Genomic DNA, 6571 nt, shown 5'->3' on the forward strand with positions numbered 1-6571 from the left:
TCTCTCTCTCTCTCTCTCTCTCTCACTCTCTCTCTCTCCTTTCTTTTCTTTTCTTTTCTTTTTTTTTTGGCTTTTCGAGACAGGGTTTCTCTGTATAGCCCTGGCTGTCCTGGAACTCACTCTGGAACTCACTCTGTAGACCAGGCTGGCCTCGAACTCAGAAATCCGCCTGCCTCTGCCTCCCAAGTGCTGGGATTAAAGGCATGCGCCACCGCGCCCGGCTTCTTTTCTTTTTTTGAGGCACAGTCCTGTGCTGAAACATTCGTGAGCCCCAAAAGACAATTAAGGAGCCAAACCCGATGCAATCGCATTAGGGTCTCTTTATTCAAACTTGAATTTGGGCTTAATTTACCGCCGCTGAGCCACACGACAGAGTTTTGTTTCACTGGAGGAAAAGCCTCGAACACTCATCAGGACAAGGCTTTATTGAAAATGGCAAGTGAGGAGTGAGTGTTTCTAACCTGGCAGGCATCTAATTGGAGAGCTACTGTGGCCTTTAGCATAATTGGCTGGTGCTGAGAGCCAAACCAGAACCGTAACTTCTGCTTTGCTCTGATTGATGGTTGTTAGGCAGGGGTGGGCTTGTAACCTGGGGGTGCAGATTTATTGGGAGGGTAACCTGGAGACGCAGGTCTTGTTGGGGGTAGCCTGGAAACTGGAGCTAGGTACCAGTCTGTTAGTTCACTTGAGTTCAAACTTAGGTCAGGTTCTCTAAGATGGAGTCTGAACCCAAATATTTGGTCTCTCAGTCGATGTAGCCCTGGCTAGCCTGGAAACTCTATGTAGACCTCAGATTGGCCTCAAGCTCTATGAGATCTGTCTGTGTCTGCCACTCGAGTGACAGTATGTGCCACCACACCTGGCCCTTCCACACCTTAGTTTTTGAGATAAGTCTATTCCTGAAGCTGAAACTTGTTCTGTTGGCTAGGCTGGCTGGCCACTGAGGGCCCAGGATCCACCCGTCTCTGTGGCCCAGCACTTGGGTCACAGACATAGGCTCTGCTGCACCTGGCTTTTCTGTGAGCGATGGGGATAACGTGCAAGGCCTTATGTTTGCACCGTCAGTGCTTTCTCCAGTGAGCCATCTCCTGAGGCCCAGGTATGGTTTTAGAAGAGAGAGCTACTTACATGAAGAACTCATCTTGCCAGGACACTGGATCACATCTCCCTCCCTCCCTCCCTCCCTCCCTCCCTCCCTCTCTCTTCTTTTCTCTCTCACTCCACATCTCTCCCTTCCTTGTTTTGTTATTATTATTTTGGCTTAAATCAGCAAGTAAGGTTTAAATTATTAGGGATTTATAAATATTATTTTGAGCTGAGTTGTGTTCAGTGGGAATAATTATGTTATTAAAACTTTGTTTTTTAATCACAAATGGATTTTTTAAAAAAAAGTATTTATTTTTATTTTATGTGCGTTGCTGTGTTGTCCCATGTATGTTTGAAGGTGACAGATCCCCTAGAATTGGAGGGGCAGACAGTTGCAGTGTGGGTGCTGAGAATTGAACCCGAGTCCTCTTTCCTTTTCCCTATTAATTTGTTTATTCACTTTACATCCAGGTATCAGTCCCTGATTTTAGATATTTCCATTATCTCTCCCTCATTTCCAGTTACCCCAGTTACCCCTCCCTTCCAGAACTGCCCACCTACTGCTGTCTACTTTCTTATGTGTTGTGACTATTTCATGGAAGTTTGTCATAAATATATGACTACTTGGGACCGGTTTCTTTCACTTAGCAGGGTCATCCATGGTCATCCATATGCCGATAATACATCATTCCTCTTTGATGCCAAGTCACAGTCTGTTTGTGCGGCCACACCCATTATATGATTTGCCCACTTCTCAGTTGACAGACATTGGGGTTATGTCTGATTTGGGACTATACTAAATAATATATGAACATTTGTGTGTTCATTTGGCTATGGGAGATACCGGTCATGGTTGCCCGCAACAGCTTTTTCTGTCTCTACCCTCACAGGCTCTGTAAAAATAAATGGCAGGCACCATATTGTGACTGTCCCTGACTCTATAATCCTCATTTCTAGAAGATTACCAAGGACTTGAAGCTCTCAGGAGCTGTCTGTGACACCTCCTGTCTTGAATTATTTTTCTATTGCTGTGAGGAGACATAGTGACCAATGCAACTTACACAAGAAAGAGTTTATTTGGGGGAGGGGGGCAGCGAGGCTTGCCTACGGTTTCAGTGTTAGAGTAAATGACCATCAAGGTGGGAAACATGGAAAGCAGGGAGGCAGCATGGCGCTGGAGGAGTAGCTGAGAATTTGGATCTGATCCACAAACATGAAGCACAGAGAAAGCTAACTGGGCCTGGCCTGAGCTTTTGAAACTTCAAAGTCCATCCCAGTGACACACCTTCTCCAACAAGGCTACACCTCCTAATCCTTCCCAAACAGTTCCACCAACTAGGGACAAACATTCAAATATACAAGCCTATGACAGCCTTCTCATTAAACCATCAAACTTCCCGTATGACAGACACACATTAACTGACTTTTCCTTGCTCCCCAGGAGTCAGAGAGACAACCTGACTGTAGATCATACTGTAGGCTACATCGACTACAGACATGGGACATCCTCACATCTCTGAAACCTGTAAGACGAGACCCTGCGAAAAACTGCTAGACCTGAGCACTCCTCGGAGCCCCCACTGAGCTGTCTTCCTATGGCATTAATAGCACTCCTAAGAAATCTTTTCCCCAAAACATAATCTACCCTAGTCCCTCTTGAACACCAAATTATGAGAACTTGCATCACGTACAGTTTTTTTCTTTTGTGGAAATATCTTCTGTTTTCTTGGGTATGCTATTTGAGCAATTTTTGAGACTTTTCAAGATAACAAACCTCCACGTGCACCATTTTGTATTCCCACCAGCAATGTATGAAGATATCGTTTGTCCAGATTCTTGACAACACTTGTAAAGTTTTTCAGCATTTTGTGGGGATGAACTGGTATCTCAATGTGGGTTTTATTTGCATTTCTCTGAAGGTTATGACTCAGAGCCTCTTTTCTAGTGTTTATTGGCAATTTGTGTCTAAACACATCCTTTGCCTATTTTCAAACTAGTTCCTTCCTTCCTTCCTTCCTTCCTTCCTTCCTTCCTTTCTTTCTTTCTTTCTTTCTTTCTTTCTTTCTTTCTTTCTTTCTTTCTTTCTCTCTTCTTTCCTCTCCTCTTCCTCTTCTTCCACTTCTTTTTGTTTTTTTGAGACAAGGTTTCTCTTCCTTTTGAGTGCTAGGAATAAGGCACACTACCATGTGACTCAAATTAGTTTCTTTTTGAACTGCAAGAGTTCCTTATTCCAGATAGAAGTTTTTTTTTCTTTCTTTCTTTTTTGTTTTTTTCCAGATAGAAGTTCTTTATTAGATATATTATTTGAAATGTCTTTCCTATTCAATAACTTTATTTGCTTTGTAAGAATCCTATCTTTGAGAGTTTTAAGTTTTGGAGCTGGAGAGATGACTAAGCCCCTAGGAACCTGGTTGCTTTTCTAGGGGACTTGGTTCCATTCCTAGTACTCACATGACAGCTCAGCCATTTGTAACTCCAGGCTCTGGTGCCCTCTTCTGGGCTCTATGGGCACTGCATTCATGCATACACAGACATAAATGCAGGCAAGACACTCATACACGTACAATAACAGTAAAGAAAAACAACATGGGCTGGAGAGATAGCTCAGTGGTTAAGAGCACTGACTACTCTTTTTTTTTTTTTTTTTTTTTTTGGTTTTTCGAGACAGGGTTTCTCTGTATAGCCCGGGCTGTCCTGGAACTCACTCTGTAGACCAGGCTGGCCTCGAACTCAGAAATCCGCCTGCCTCTGCCTCCCGAGTGCTGGGATTAAAGGCGTGCGCCACCACCGCCCGGCTGACTACTCTTCCAGAGGTCCTGAGTTCAATTCCCAGCAACCACATGGTAGCTCACAACCATCTGTGATAGGATCAGATGCCCTCTTCTGGTTTGTTTGAAGACAGCTACAGTATACTCATATACATAAAGTAAATTTCATATATATATATATATATATATATATATATATATATATATATATACACAAGCCTCTGTTCCATGCCTTAGAGCTGTTGCCTGCCTCCTATTTTCCAGAGTTCATTGCATAGTGGACAGTTTAGACGGGGAGATGGTGGCAACATTTTTGATTCCTTACATATCCGAATTATATCTTTATTTTATTTACAGCTGTTTATGAGACTGGGGTCTTGTTATGATTTTATCTTCTGGCCTCAAGGGATCCTCTTGTTCATTCTCTTCCATGTGGCAAAATTACAGTTATATGACACCAGCCTCAGTTTCCCCTCACCTTTATTAATATTTGAGATGTTATAAAATTCTAGGTTCATAATCATTTTGCCCAGGTAAAAATACTTATTTTATGTGTGTGTGTGTGCTTTTATAGGTGCATATATGTGCAATGTCTGTGAAGACCAAAAGAGGGCACCCCCTGTAACTGGAGGTACAAGTGGTTGTGAGGCACCATCTGGGTGCTGGGAACCAAACTTGGGTCTCCTGAAGGAGCAGCCAGTTCTCTATCCCGTTGAACCTCTGTAGTCCCTGAAAGTTCTTTAGGAGCCACTCACCTATTCTTCTGTATTGATGGTGCTGTTCTCTCTCTTCAGTTCCATGTAGTTTCTCTTGTTGAAAGACTTTAAAACCTTCTGTTTTCCTCTTTTGTTCTGATACAACAGAAAGGCGTGTCTTTAATGCGATTCCTTTTCTTTCATTGTGGTAGCTAGAACCCACAAGTTAGTCTGGACAAGCTCATTTAGTTCTGGAAAGTTGTGTTGCATTTATTTTATAATTAGTTCTCCGCCCACACATTTCCTTTTCTCATACATCCCATTTTTTCCCCTTTCATATTCCTTATTACTCAGACCGGTGAACTACTTGGCATGACTTTTTAATTTCCTTAATTCGTGTCTCTGTCTTTCTGGTTCTTGGCATTTCTTCCCTGATTTGTTTTCGGCATATGACCATAATTTATTTCTCTTGGAATCGTCTCTGTGGAAATTCCCCAAGGTCTCCATTGAAGAGGCGTGAAACTCACCAGGGAGGTCCGCACTGCTCTTGCTGGTGCTGGCTGCCACTGTCGATGCCAGACCACTTGGAAAGTCTTGCCATGATGATTTTAGGAAGAAGAGATGCTGAAGCTCTCAGAAGTGAATAAAACTAGGATTTCAGGCAAAGTATTAAAAACACGGTTCGAGGTTATGAATTCAAATACTTAAAAGGACAAAGAGAGCTTCAGCAGGCATCTAGTTTGCAAATAATTTGAATTGCTGAGCACGTACATGGGTGCCAGTACTTTAAAAATGCTCTTAATTGCCAATACAGGGATTCCAGCTTTAGGTAGGGGCTTTCTGTTAGGTTTAGAACTTTGAGTAAGACTGTCATGCTGTCTCCTATGTTGCTCTGGTACCCCATGAGGCCACCATGCTCAGGCTCAATGCTCAGCTGCCTCTCTGGATATCAGCTTTCACTTGTTTGGTCTTTGGTCCAGGTTTACTTTCTTGTCAGCTCATGAACATACGTTTAAAATGTATGCTCAGCACTTGGGGGGCTGAGGTGAGAATACTGCTTGATCCATCACAGGAAACTAAACCAAGTCCTACTTGCCATAAGTGACCTAAAAGCCAGGCAGTGGCGGTGCACACATTCAATCTCAGCACTCGGGAGGCAAGGGGATCTCTGAGTATGAAGCCAGCCTAGTTTACAGAGTGAGTTCTAGAACACACAGGACTATACAGAGAAACCGTGTCTTGAAAACCAAGTGTAAAACACAACGCAATAAAAAAAGACGGGGGGGGGGGGGAGGGAAGCACCTAAAGTAACAATTTTAGAAAAGAAAAATAAATGCACGTATCGTAATCATGGTACTTAGATATCTGGTAACAAGACTGGACACAGGCTTGAATCTACGATGTCCTCTTTTTCCTTGTCTTTCTTTTGCCATTTGGCAGAAATTTTGCTGTAGCTCTTAGTCAGGTATTTGTCACTGTGTTTGTCATACCTGCTCATGAGCATCAAAATGTCCAAACTTGCAGAGTGAATGCCAGGCCCTTGAAAGGACGTTCCAGAGCAAGACAAGGCATGTCTTCTGTCAGGAAAAGCTGCCTCACCAAAGACTTAATGGCTTGCACATAAGACTACATGTGGATGTCTGAGTAAAAACATGAATCCCTGAGAGGCGGTCTCTGGGGGGATAGGGATGGAGCTCACTTGGCAGAGTGACTGTCTAGCAAGCAAAAGGAACAGAGTAGGATGGCCAGCACTGCAGAAACCAGGCATGGTGGTATACTTCTGCAATCCCAGCATTCAGGAAGCAGGAATAGGAAGATCTGAATTTGAAGGTCATTCTTGACTACATTTCATGTTTGAAGCCAGCCTGGACTACACAAGTCTCTGTTTCTGGTGGGAAAAAAAAGTCTCTGAATGTCAAGTTGTAACTGATCTATTAATGTTATTATTTTCTCTTTCCCTTTGTATGAATGCCCAAGAGTGAGATATAAAAATTTACACAGCATCCAAACTTAAGCTTCCAC

The sequence above is a fragment of the Grammomys surdaster genome, unplaced genomic scaffold, assembly GCF_004785775.1.
Source record: "Grammomys surdaster isolate TR1022 unplaced genomic scaffold, NIH_TR_1.0 126013, whole genome shotgun sequence".
NCBI classification, from domain to species: Eukaryota; Metazoa; Chordata; class Mammalia; order Rodentia; family Muridae; genus Grammomys; species Grammomys surdaster.